This window comes from Ictidomys tridecemlineatus, chromosome 8, assembly GCF_052094955.1.
Source record: "Ictidomys tridecemlineatus isolate mIctTri1 chromosome 8, mIctTri1.hap1, whole genome shotgun sequence".
Classification (NCBI taxonomy): domain Eukaryota; kingdom Metazoa; phylum Chordata; class Mammalia; order Rodentia; family Sciuridae; genus Ictidomys; species Ictidomys tridecemlineatus.
The window spans coordinates 122,437,578-122,452,045 of NC_135484.1; the positions used below are offsets into that span (position 1 = coordinate 122,437,578).

At 41.2% G+C, this 14,468-nt stretch overlaps 1 pseudogene; it reads right to left on the reverse strand.

The window, feature by feature from the left end:
* Positions 1-1,374: 1,374 nt before the first annotated feature.
* Positions 1,375-13,671, reverse strand: LOC101973600 (eukaryotic translation initiation factor 2A pseudogene; annotated as a pseudogene).
* Positions 13,672-14,468: the final 797 nt, after the last annotated feature.

A 14,468-nucleotide genomic window follows, 5' to 3' on the forward strand; every position in this document is an offset into this window, starting at 1 on the left:
GCCCCAGATCTGTCACTCAGCACCTGTGTTGAGGGAGCTAATGAAGCTCCAGATCTGAATTGTAGAGTGGTTTAAATGACAATGCATTTCAAACATGGCTCAAGCCTCACACAAACAACTAATTAATGTTAGTTTTATTACCATTTGACCTGGCATGTAAAATTATAAAGTTGTGTAGGAAGTCATTTCTTGATGGTGGGGATTTATTTTGGAACTTAAATAGGGAGGGTGGCTGGGAATTCCCATAAATTGACTACCAAAAGCCAACCCTTTGTTGGTATACTATGTTTTTTGTTTTATAGTGTACCAGGGATTTAACTCAGGGGCACTTAGCCATGAAGCCACATCCCAACTCCTATTTTTGTATTTTATTTAGAGGCAGGATCTCACTAAGTTGCTTAGCACCTCACCATTGCTGAGGCTGGCTTGAACTTGTGGTCCTCCTGCTTTGGCCTCCTGAGCTGCCAGATTATAGGAATGCACCATCACACCCAGCTGTATATGTTTTTAATTTATCATTTTGACCAGTGGTGTCTTGGTCATCATTTAACAACTGGCTATTCAAAGGGGGAAAATTCTGTTTTGTAGTATTTGTTAATTTCCATGATATAATACTTCTACCAGAGAATATTTCAAGCTACCAATATGCAATCATTAAATTCAAAGATGGAAAGAGATGCAGTAGACCATAGGGATCTCTTGTAAACCTATATAACTTGGCTTCAGCTTGACAGTTATTTATGCTCTGCTAAATTTTTATACATGAGGTTACTAACAAACTGAGAAAACAGAAAAAAATTATAAATTAAGACCAGTTTGAGAAAAATATGTATTCAAAGAAAGATCAAGTTCTAAAAGCAAAGATGTAGTAGGAGATCAGAGAGTAACTACCACAAATCAAACTGGAATATCAGAGTATTCATGGGTACCAGAAACTTATTAAAAGAGTGGGGCACAGTGGTACATGCCTCTAATTCCAGCAGCTTGGGGGGATTGCAAATTCAAAGCCAGCCTCAGCAAAGGTGAGGCACTAAGCAACTCAGTGAGACACTATCTCTAAATAAAATACAAACTAGGGCTGGAGATGTGGCTCAGTGGTCAAGTGCCCCTGAGTTCAATCCCCAGTACCAATACAAACAGAAACTTGATAGATGTCAAGCAGTTGGATCCTGCACTTTTTTTTTTTGGATGACTATATCTTTGTGGTTTCTATTTTCATTTTTTAATTTGTTTCTCTTATTTATACATGACAGCAGAATCCTTTTTGATACAATTTTATAAGCATGGAATATATCTTATTCTAATTAGAACCCCATTCTTGTGGGTGGACACAATGATATTTTCCTATGTGTACATAGGAAAATTATGTTAGATTTATTCTACTGTTTTTGCCAGAAATATTCCATTCACTACTGGCTGCCAAGAAGCCTGTCATGATTTTGCATTTGATGGTACATCACACTTGTGCAAGATAGAGCCAGTGTAATGCCGTATCTTGTACTAATCATTAACATGTACCTGGGACCAAATGCAGCTGTTACAATATGCTTCCCATCTGGGCACCAAACAGAACATATAGAATCAGAAACCACTAGTTTAGAAATAAAATTATAGTTTTTAATATTCCACGTTTCCATTTGTTCCCTCAGGTTTCCAAATACAACTAGTACTAATACATGTCCACGAGGGCTGCAGTAGGCTTCATTGTAAGGATGGATTCCAAACTCAAACCCAGGGGCACATTTCAAGTTGAAAAGTGTTGCTTTGGCAGGCCTAAAACCAGAACAGCAAAAATCTCAGTAGAACTAGAATTCCAACCTACATCCTCTATGGGGTTAGTTTTTAGTCATTGTACTACCTCACTTTCTTCCTTGGTTGCTGTGTAGCATTGGATTGGTTCTCCATGTAGGAAGCGCCTTCTCTTGTCAACATCTATACTAGCTATTACCAACACAAAAGTAGCTTTTTTATTCTGTAGCATGGTAAAATGATCAGCTTTAAGGAAACTTTTTAAAAAACTTTAAACTTTCAAAGGAACACAGATTTAGAGCTGAGTGGAATCCAGCAAAGTTGGAGTGTTGGTGTAATCTAAAAAACAAAGGTGTAGCTTTACTTCCTGGAACATAGGTATCTTATGTGGTTGGGGTCCAAGGGATGAAACAAAATTATTAATTTTTTAATAATGTAATTTATTTGCATTTGTATTTAAATTTTTGATTTTGAAGACGTAAACTTCACTGTTTTTTCCTCAAATAAATTATTTCAATTGTAACCCAGTTTTCACACTATGAAGTTTAGTTTTGTAATTGTAGCTACACCATCTTTAGAAGGTAGTATAAGGCTGCTGTGCTTCCAGGACAGCAGTTTGGGGTGAGAATTAAAAGCAAACTACCTTTGGAAGGCTGAAAGAGTACAGTAGTTCATTTTTAGTGACATTGAGACTATTTACTTTTCCTTATTTGACCCAGGGAAACAAGGTCCCATCCTTCCTAAAGGTATAGAGTTTGCGATTTTTCCTAGATTCTTCTTTTTTTTTTTTTATTGTTGGTCGTTCAAAACATTACATAGTTCTTAATACATCATATTTCACAGTTTGATTCAAGCGGGTTATGAACTCCCAACTTTACCCCGTATACAGATTGCTGTATCACATCAGTTACCCTTCCATTGATTGACATATTGCTTTTCTAGTGTCTGATGTATTCTGCTGTCAGTCCTATTCTCTACTATCCCTCCTCCCCTCCCCTCCCCTCCCCTTTTCTCTCTCTACCCCTTCTACTATAAATCATTTCTTCCATTCGTATTATCTTGTCTTACTCCTCCTTTCCTCTTATATATCATTTTGTATAACCCTGAGGATCGCCTTCCATTTCCATGCGATTTCCCTTCTCACTCCCTTTCCCTCCCACCTCTCATCCCTGTTTAATGTAAATCCTCTTCTCAAGCTCTTCGTCCCTACCCTGTCCTTGTTTACTCCCCTTATATCAAAGGGGTCATTTGGTATTTGTTTTTTAACGATTGACTAGCTTCACTTAGCATAATCTGCTCTAATGCCATCCATTTCCCTCCAAATTCTATGATTTTGTTGTTTCTTAATGCAGAGTAATACTCCATTGTGTATAAATGCCACATTTTTTTTATCCATTCATCTATTGAAGGGCATCTAGGTTGGTTCCACAATCTTGCTATCGTGAATTGTGCTGCTATGAACATCGATGCAGCAGTGTCCCTGTAGCATGCTCTTTTTAAGTCTTTAGGGAATAGACCGAGAAGGGGAATAGCTGGGTCAAATGGTGGTTCCATTCCCAGCTTTCCAAGAAATCTCCATACTGCTTTCCAAATTGGCTGCACCAATTTGCAGTCCCACCAGCAATGAACAAGAGTGCCCTCCCCCCCCACCCCCGCATCCTCTCCAGCACTTATTGTTGTTTGACTTCCTAATGGCTGCCAATCTTACTGGAGTGAGATGGTATCTTAGGGTAGTTTTGATTTGCATTTCTCTGACTGCTAGCGATGGTGAGCATTTCTTCATGTACTTATTGATTGATTGTATGTCCTCCTCTGATAATTGTCTGTTCAGGTCCTTGGCCCATTTATTGATTGGGTTATTTGTTATCTTATTGTCTAATTTTTTGAGTTCTTTGTATATTCTGGTTATTAGGGCTCTATCTGAAGTGTGTGGATTAAAGATTTGTTCCCAGGATGTAGGCTCCCTATTTATCTCTCTTATTGTTTCTTTTGCTGAGAAAAAACTTTTTAGTTTGAGTAAGTCCCATTTGTTGATTCTAGTTGTTAACTCTTGCGCTATGGGTGTCCTATTGAGGAATTTGGGGCCCGATCCCACAGTATGTAGATCGTAGCCAACTTTTTCTTCTATCAGATGCCGTGTCTCTGATTTAATATCAAGCTCCTTGATCCATTTTGAGTTAACTTTTGTGCATGGCGAGAGATAGGGATTCAGATTCATTTTGATGCAAATGGATTTCCAGTTTTCCCAGCACCATTTGTTGAAGATGCTATCCTTCCTCCATTGCATGCTTTTAGCCCCTTTATCAAATATAAGGTAGTTGTAGTTTTGTGGATTGGTTACTGTGTCCTCTATTCTGTACCATTGGTCCACCAGCCTGTTTTGGTACCAGTACCATGCTGTTTTTGTTACTATTGCTCTGTAGTATAGTTTGAAGTCTGGTATCGCTATACCACCTGATTCACACTTCCTGCTTAGCATTGTTTTTGCTATTCTGGGTCTTTTATTATTCCATATGAATTTCATGATTCTTTTATCTATTTCTACAAGAAATGCTGTTGGGATTTTGATTGGTATTGCATTGAACTTATAGAGAACTTTTGGTAATATCGCCATTTTGATGATGTTAGTTCTGCCTATCCATGAGCGGGGTATATTTCTCCATCTTCTAAGGTCTTCTTCTATGTCTTTCTTTAGGGTTCTGTAATTTTCATTATATAAATCTTTCACCTCTTTTGTTAGGTTGATTCCCAAGTATTTTATTTTTTGGGGGGATATTGTGAATGGAGTGGTTGTCCTCATTTCCGTTTCAGAGGATTTGTCGCTGATATACAGGAATGCCTTTGATTTATGCGTGTTGATCTTATATCCTGCCACTTTGCTGAATTCATTTATTAGCTCTAATAGCTTCTTTGTAGACCCTTTTGGGTCTGCTAGGTATAGGATCATATCATCTGCAAATAGTGATAATTTAAGTTCTTCTTTTCCTATTTTTATGCCTTTAATTTCTTTCGTCTGTCTAATTGCTCTGGCCAGTGTTTCAAGGACTATGTTGAACAGAAGTGGTGAGAGAGGGCATCCCTGTCTTGTACCAGATCTTAGAGGAAATGCCTTCAATTTTTCTCCATTCAGAATGATGCTGGCCTGTGGCTTATCATAGATTGCTTTTACAATGTTGAGGTATGTTCCGGTTATCCCTAATTTTTCTAGAGTTTTGAACATAAAGGGATGCTGAACTTTGTCGAATGCTTTTTCTGCATCTATCGAGATGATCATATGGTTCTTATTTTTAAGTCTATTGATGTGGTGAATAACATTTATTGATTTCCGTATATTGAACCAGCCTTGCATCCCAGGGATGAATCCTACTTGATCATGGTGTATAATTTTTTTGATATGTATTTGAATCCGATTCGCCAGAATTTTATTGAGGATTTTTGCGTCAAGGTTCATTAGAGATATTGGTCTGTAGTTTTCTTTCTTTGAAGTGTCTTTGTCTGGTTTCGGAATCAGGGTGATGTTGGCCTCGTAGAATGAATTTGGAAGTTCTCCCTCTTTTTCTATTTCCTGAAATAGCTTGAAAAGTATTGGTATTAGTTCCTCTTTAAAGGTTTTGTAAAACTCTGCTGTATACCCATCCGGTCCTGGGCTTTTCTTAGTTGGTAATCTTTTGATGGTTTCTTCTATTTCCTCTATTGCTATTGGTCTGTTTAGGTTGTCTATATCCTCCTGACTCAATCTGGGCCTAGATTCCTCTTGAAACCCTGTGCTATCTGTAAAACAAGGAGGTCCATTGCCTACATACTGTCCTGATCCAGACTGCCAATAGCAGAGTAGAAGGTGCCATATTGTCCTTGGGGGGAAAAGAGCTCCATACCATAATTCCACAGTCGCTTTGGTTAACAGTGTGGTAATTGTCGTTTCCTGGTGACAAAAACACTCAGGGTCACTCCAGAGGAACTGGGCCATGCAAAATAACCACACAAGAGACAGAGATACTGTTAGGATAGCCTTGGGCCTGAGCCTAAGCAACTCCATTTAAAAAACTCCAGTTTGAAACCTGCAGTCTCACTAGGCACACCCACAGATCCCTCCAGTATGGCCTCAAACAAGTCACTTCCCCTCACCCTGATAAACAAAGTGAATCCCCTGGCATGCTGTCCTTGCCCGATAAGAGGGAACTGCAAGAAGATCAGGGTGGAGACCACCAGACCAGATGTTTCTGACCCCAGGGTAAATGATGTCACTGAGAAATCCAGTGGTAGCTGATAAGGATTGAAAGGGGTGTCAAAACCCCCAAAATTTAGTATAAATGATAGAGTTGATGAACAGGGATTCAGCCAGCTGAAACAAGGATGCACTCCAGCTGGAGAGCCTCATGAGGACATTCCATCACTGTCATCATTTCCTTAGCTTCTGGGTGATCCTCTCCGCTCTCAAATTCTACCACCTCATCTTAACCTTGGTGAGAGCCTCAACTTCTCCCTACAACCCTCTCCTCAACAGTCATCCACTCCATGACAGGAAAAGCCTGCCTTGGTTCCAGATCTGGTCACTTCAGTCTAAGTGAGTGTGCATCTGCTGGACATAAAGCCTGAGGCTTAAGACTTTTGAACTCATCATGCAGAGGAAATGTCTGTCATTAGCCTATCATGATTAAGTGTGTTTTGCAGTGCTTAGAATTAATTAATATAGAATTGTTTGCTGTGAATTGATTATGTCTATTGCAGTGCCTAGCATTAAAGATTGTCATTTTCTTAATTAAGGACCTATAGAGGGCTGGGATTGTGGCTCAGTGGTAGAGCGCTTGCCTATCATGCGTGGGGCCCTAGGTTCGATCCTCAGCACCACATAAAAAATAAAATAAATGAATGGAATAAATGTATTGTGTCCAATTACAACTAAAAAAAAAAGAACCTATAGAGTGAAATTGTATTGAGTAAGTAGAGTGAAAGGGGCAGAAGCACGTGAACATTCTTTATTTCTCCCCTCAACTGCATACGTCACAATTCTGCCCCATGGCGACAGATACCTTTTTTTTTTCTTTTTTTTTATTGGTTGTTCAAAACATTACAAAGCTCTTGACATATCATAGTTCATACATTTAATTCAAGTGGGTTATGAACTCCCATTTTTACCCCATATACAGATTGCAGAATCACATCGGTTACACATCCACGTTTTTACATATTGCCATACTAGTGACTGTTGTATTCTGCTATCTTTCCTATCCTCTACTATCCCCCCTCCCCTCCCCTCCCATCTTCTCTCTCTACCCCATCTGCTGTAATTCATTTCAGATACCTTTTTCTTTGGGAGTCCTGTGACAGCTCCTCTGACCTTAAGGGTCCACAGAAAGAGAGAGAGAACAAGCATGTGCTGACCCTTTTATTGAGGAGAAGCCATTCAAATGAGGCAAGGGGTCAGGTTTCAAGGGACTGAGTCTAGCTTCATGATGTCTGCTGTCAGCAGGTTGACTGACATCTAGGAAGGCCACACCCGAGGGCACAGTAAGAGTAGGGAACACACAAAGGGTGTTTCCATGGAACATTCTATCCCAAACAGGGCAAAGGGGTAATATCACAAAGGAACAGGTGAGCATAGCTCAATCCTTGGGGCTGCAGGAAGGCACTCATAGGTATGAAGACACATTTTGCGACATTTTACGTCTTCTGGGATCGGGGCAGCCGTCTAGGGCCACTTTGATATGGCCAAATCACAGGAAGTGACTGACAGAGCCTCATTCAATCAGGGAAGAAAAGTGCTGGTCACATAGTGCGATAGCCTCTCACAGGTAATACTGTTAACAGTGGCAGAGTAAGCAAACAATGATCCACTCTCATCAACTTGTGGACTCAAGTGATCTTTGTGCCTCAGCTTTCTGAGTAGCTGGACAATAGATGTACACCACCACACCTGGCCACATCAAACGTCTTTGTTTATTCAAAGGATAATTCTGCATCTAAACTTTATAACACCACATGAAGATGAGGAATTACACTGCATTATAATATGCCCTCTGCATGGCATTGAACCCAGCTGCTTACTGCCACCACTCTTAAGCTTGTGACATCTATCACATTCTTCACAGTGTGGCTCACAGTGGTAATCTTACAATAAAATAAATGGAATTCGTATTTCCCAAAATATAGAAAATTTAAGCTAATTAGTTTCATTTTTAACTTCAAAACTGAGAATCAAATTTGTGAACAGAAAATTGTTGGAATAAGCAACATGAAAACTGAGAAGCATGTAAAGGCCTCAAGCCCACTCAAGCACTTAAACTTTTATTGAACTGTATTCTATTACATCTCACTAAGACTTTCCTAATTCCTTTGCTTTGGGTATTTTACAGGGATTGGAATGAGGAAGGAAATGTCTAAAAGTAAAAAGTGGTAAAAGAGCAGAAATAAAGATTTATGTTTTGAATGTAAAAGTATCGAGATAAAAGTAACAAGATATTTATAATTATGCTAGTACTTCACATTAATGATTATAGTTATTCAAAGTCCCTCATTTATTTCCTTACCCTAAAGATGACTATTAAGATGATTGGATCTGAGTTTGAGTGTGATTTAACTGCTTCATATGGCTTCATTTTTTCTAATGTTATAGATACAAATGAGTGGGAAAGTATTAAAGTGAGTTCAGAAGGAAAGTCAAGAATTTACCTTAATTATTACTTGGAAGACATTAGTAAACTTATACTAAAAATGTCTTTGCTTATTTGCTTTTTGTCCTATACTTCCCATGGAGCTGTTATATTCAAGGTCCTGACCTTGTCTAAACTCTTACCATCTTAAGTATCATTTATAGGACTCCTCAGTGAAGGAAATTTCTTCTTGGTGCCTCACAGTGGCAAAGGTGTTCTCACAGTCAGAGGCCAGTCGTAGATTTTGTGTTCCTCATTTCACATTGTGACTGAGATGAGACTCAGCTACTTGCTATGGCAGTCTGTCCACAGTACATGCTCAATGCATACTTGTTCAGTGACCTGCTGGCTATATCCTGTATATGTGATTCTTTGGTCTGAGTGTTGGGAGGGCTTGGGCTTTGAGACCAAAGAGGTGCATCTTCAGAATAAGGAGAGACTGAGAGAGACAGACTAAAAAGCATAGAGTATTTGGCTTCTACTAGGCACTTAACAGTTCTGTTAAATGAATTAATATAGAAATGTGACTCAGACAGGGACAGTTACTTTATGTATATTATCAGACTAAATGTCTCTTATATCTGAGTTGTATGTTTCAACTTACATGGTTTTCATGATCAAACTTGGTAGATAGATATAGGAAAATTTCCCAAGGAATTAACAATTGATGGCCAGACAGAACTAGGAGATTCTCAGAAAGGTCAAGTGTCCTTCCAAGTGTCGCTGACATGCTTATTCCCAAGGCCAGATTTCTTCCTCATCTGGTGGTCACAGGGCTGAGACTACCAATCCTGGAACCTGAGGATATATAGCATGCTTCTTTGTACTGCAGAAGCTAAGAGAAGTCTGTTTTTGTTTTTGTTTTGCTTCTGGGATTTGAATAGGGGGTGCTTAATCATTAAGCCATATCTATAGAGCTTCTTATTTTTTATTTTGATACAGGGTCTCTCTAAGTTGCTGAGGACCTTACTAAGTTACAGAGGTTGGCTTTGAACATATCATCCTCCTGCCTCAGCCTCCATAGGCACTGGGATTACAGATGTGGTTCCTCTTTCTTTGGGAGGGGGGTACTGGGATGAAATTCAGGGGCACTTGACCACTGAGTCACATCCCCATCCCTCTTTTGTATTATATTTAGAAACAGGGTCTCACTGAGTTGCTGAGTGCCTTGCTTTTTGCTGAGGCTGTCTTTGAACTCACCATCCTCCTGCTTCAGCCATCCAAGCAGCTGGAATTACAGGTGTATGCCACTACACCCAGCCAGGTATGGGTCCTCCTGATTGTGATTCTTAGTCTGTGGCATGGGAACCATGCATAACCTTGGTAGATGGTTTTAATTGATGTAGCAAAAATTCATTCTGGGAAGAAAGAAAGTAGTTTAGTTTTAAAATTGTTCCTCTCTTTGCCTAATGGTGATTTATGGAGATTTGTCCAGCCCATGTCTTCAGCTCTATGACTCCTGCCTGCCTCAGTATTTTTATGAGACTGTGACACTTACCACTGGAGATTTATGATATCCACAAACGTTGAAGTCATTTAGGGAAAGATTATTGTGGATTGATGGGATTAGTGGAAGGGTTGGAACTAGTGATAATTCTCATCTTTCAAAAAACTCTCTGGATAAAAAGTCTAAAACAAAATTTTCGAAAGTTTGAGAACACAGGTGTTCTTCTTACTTCCTATTCCTTGGAATTTTTGAGCTATCTCCTGTTTTCAGTCTCTACAAGATAAAGAAGTTGCAGATGCTCAAGTCTTCTCTGTGCCAATGGTGGGAATTCTGGTTTGGGGAGGAAGGCATCCTTCAACCTTCATCCTTCAAGGATCGGTGATTTCTCTTCATGCTCCACATGATCAGTGCTGAGAGCCACAGCCGAGTCTGTATGGCTCCTGGGCATTTTGCCAACAGTATTGATTGACAGGCGAGGCATTATCTGCCTCTGCTGCTACTTTTGCCTTCTCGTGCTATTTTGGACTTCTTGCGCTATTTTGAGTTCTCACGGGATTCCCCTGGTTCCCATTGGTTGGCAAGTGCAGGAGGAGGGATTTCCCGGGGAGCTATTTCCGGCTGGGGGGTTCCTGAAGGAGCCGTGGCTTTTCGGGAGGATTCCCCAGGAGCGTGTGTGAGGTTTTTTCCTGCAGTTAAAAAATAAAGTTTGTTCCTGCTTCAGTGGCTCGTGATTTGTGCCCAGCCAGACTGCGGCAGATCAGAAATCCACTGAAGGCTCCTTCTCTGCTAAAAAGGTTTTTGTTTGTGTTTTTGTTTGGTTTTATTTGGGTGCTAGGACTTGCACCCTGGACCTTGCACATCCTAAGCAAGGTGCTGTATCACTGAGCCACACCTCCAGCCCCTATGACAAGTATTAAGTGTGACTCATGTATGAATCAAGTACTGTAGCAGCTTTCATTCCCATTTTCCTCTTATTAGCCCTCCTTCAAAATGTCTAGTTTCAAGGTGTCATTTTGGTAGGATTAAATGTGAACACCCAACTGCATAATGCATCACTGTCCACTTTACCCACAAGTGGATCACAGCTGTGACCTTTGGGCAGAGGTCCGCATACAATGGCATAAATGATCCACAGGAATTAACCAGGCTTTAATGACCTGCATGAATTAACTAATCTCACAAGTAACCACTTGTTAAAATTCCAGCATGCACTTGGTCAAGATGGCTAAAGAGAGCAGCCCTTTCCTATTAACTCCAGCCTGAGAGTCACTTTTTTAGAACTGCTACAAACCACCTGTCTGGTGCAGAACATTCATGCACATAAAACTTATACAGTTCTGGTTTGAAAAACAATCTTTTGCAGGATTTAAGAGTAGGCAGTGATTAACACACAAAAAAATATGATTTCTGACATAAGTGGACCATCAAAAATGTTTTTATTTCCTCTCTTTTTATTTCCCCCAATTCTCTGTCCCCTCCTATCCTCCTCCTTCTTTCTTTTCACACTGCTGGGATTACAGGCATTCACCATTGTGCCCGGCTACAACTAATATATATTTAAACACCTAAGCAGTAAGGAGATTCCTTGGAAAACTGGGAAGGGAATCACCATTTAACCCAGCTATCCCTCTCCTCAATCTATACCCAAAGGACTTAAAAACAGCATACTACGGGGACACAGCCACATCAATGTTTATAGCAGCACAATTCACAATAGCTAAACTGTGGAACCAACCTAGATGCCCTTCAGCAGATGAATGGATAAAAAAAAATTTAGCATGTATATACAATGGAATGTGACTCAGCAATAAAAGAGAATAAAATCATGGCATTTGCAGGTGAATGGAAGGCATTGGAGAAGATAGTGCTAAGTGAAATAAGCCAATCCCCAAAAAACAAATGCCGAATGTTTTCTCTGATATAAGGAGTGTGATTCAAAGTAGGGTAGGGAGAGGGAGCATGGGAGGAACAGATAAACTCTAGACAGTGCACAGGGGTGATAGGGTAAAGGAGGAGGCAAGGTGTTAGAAATGATGGTGGAATGTGATGAATATCATTATCCAAAGTACATGTTTGAAGGCACAAATTGGTGTGAATATATTTATATGCAACCAGAGATGTGAAAAAATGTGCTGTATATGTGTAATATGAATTGTAATGCATTCCACTGTCATATAAAAAAACTATAACACACACACACACACACACATATATATATATAAAATAAATAAATAAAAGCCTATTGTATAGCAAGAGTTGGAGGAGCATGCCTGTATTTCTAGCTAATTGGGAGGCTAAAGCAGGAGGATCTCAAGTTTGAGGCCAGCCTGGGCAACTCAGTGAGACCCTGTCTCAAAATAAAAATGTAAAAGTGCTGGCGGTATAGCTCAGTGGCAGAGCACCCCTGGGTTCAATCCCTGGTACTATAAAAAAAACAAAAACAATAACAACCTGTTTCATGATTTTAATTTTTATTGATATAAAATATATAGTGAAATGTACAGATCACTATTTAAGTGAATTCATTTAGAATTTTGACTGATTTCTTTCCTGTGTAACTATCTAGCCAACCACAAAACACTTCTAACATATAGGAAGTCCCCTCTTCCTAGAAATTCTTATCCTTTTAGGAGACCAGGTCTGATCTTATAGGCATGGGTTAATTTTGCCTATTCTTGAATTTCTTACCAATGGAATTTCACCCCAGTGATACTCTCACTATGCAGCTCTTAAAAACTGTCTTGTTAACACTGTGGTCAAATGTACCTGAAGAAATAGCTTTATTCTGGTAAAGACCTAGCCTGAGAACCTCCCAGATGGAAGACACTGGCAGGATTAAATTGATAAAACAAGCAAATGGTTGATTTGCAGCCAGAAGGGGGCAGAGGCATGTGTATGACCAGCCAATTGCCCAAGAAGCCAACCCGGCTGAGCCTTCAGCAAAAGCATAGTGCTGGCACATGGCAGGATAAACACTGTTTCTCTGCCTGAGGCCTGGTTGGCAGGGCCTTCAGAAAACCTGGAGCCTATCAGGGCCAGTTGGCCCTGCCCTTGCTGAAATTGGGAGTAGTTCTCCTGACCCAGGACATCTGCTCAGGGAGGAAAGGGTCCACACAGTCCCCTGAAAGCCTCTGCAGAGTGCTGAGAAGAAATATGGTCCTGCTGTAGTAGCCCCATGACAATCCCTTCTCTGCCTTGCAGAGCACAGGGTCACTTTCCCCCTCTGCACATTTAAGAGCACACAGAGACTATCCCACTGTGAGACACAAATTCTACATTCATAAAGCCCAGCACCTGCCTTCCCCTGTCCTTCCTGGTTTTGCTCCTCTATCAGCCCAGAGGTCTCTGGGAAATGGGAAGGAGTGGGGAAGAAAAGGCAACCTACGTGAGGTCTCTGGAGTTCATTCAAGGCATCTGAGAACTGGGAGTACACAGGGAAAGGGGGTCTCTCAGGTATGGGAACCTGTCCGTCGTGATGTATAAACACCCACAGAGTCTGGCTCCCACAAATATCAGATGAATTTATTTAATAATCTGTTCACAGATCTAGCCTCCCTTTTGCAGTCTGGGAAAACCAGAGAAAGGAGGCTGTTGGGGCCTGAAATAGCCAGGAGGAGAGCTTGGGCCTTGGTCTTCCTGGTCAGCTACCTCCTTCCCCCTCAGGATGGTGATGCTTCTGTCATTAGGGACATTCAGGGACACTGTGTCTCTCAGTAAGCTCCATGGTTTCAGGAGGACACTGGTCTCTGCAACCAGCTCCAGTCGCACTTGGCATGTTTTGGGCCCTGTGACAGCCTTGAGGGCGTGAACCAAGGTTGGGGCCATGGGGGTAGTAGAGGTCTGTGCTGAAGAGATTTCTTATGCATGGTGAGCTTTTCTGGAAAACAAAAGGAAGTGCTTCAAAGTCATGAGACTTCTCTTCCTGTCTCTCCAATCCCACCATCCCCCACACCCTGCCCAGCCCCCATCCATGTCCCTCTTTTGGCCCCTTCTTCCCCTCTTCAGTGTTCTCTCAGTATCTCCTGGCTTTTCTTAACCCCCATCTTCTAGTTCTAAGCTGCAGTTTTTATACAACTGTCTCTTGATTTCTCATTCCCCATCTTCCCTACAATGACCCTGCTTTCTCTGCCCACTTCCTTCCCTCACTCTCTTGCACTTCCTCCTTAGAAAAAGGGGGTTCCCACACTTCAGACACTCACAAGAGAGATGGCGACTCCAATGGAGAGAATCACAGCCATTGCAACGGAAGCCAGTGCGATTAGGGCAACTTCCCAGGGACTCAAGTTTCTGACCATGCTTCCCTCAGTCCCTGGAGAGGCAGTGCTCACAGTGGTGACATTGGAGGTTGTCACCACTGTGTTAGTCCCACTGGAGCTGGATGATGATGAGGATGATGTACTCATCCCAGGTATAGTTGATCCAGAGGAGGTGGCTGTGGTTGGTGCAGAGGAGGTGGCTGTGGGTGACCCAGAGGAGGTGGCTGTGGGTGACCCAGAGGAGATGGCTGTGGTTGGTGCAGAGGAGGTGGCTGTGGGTGACCCAGAGGAGGTGGCTGTGGGTGACCCAGAGGAGGTGGCTATGGGTGACCCAGAGGAGGTGGCTATGGGTGACCCAGAGGAGGT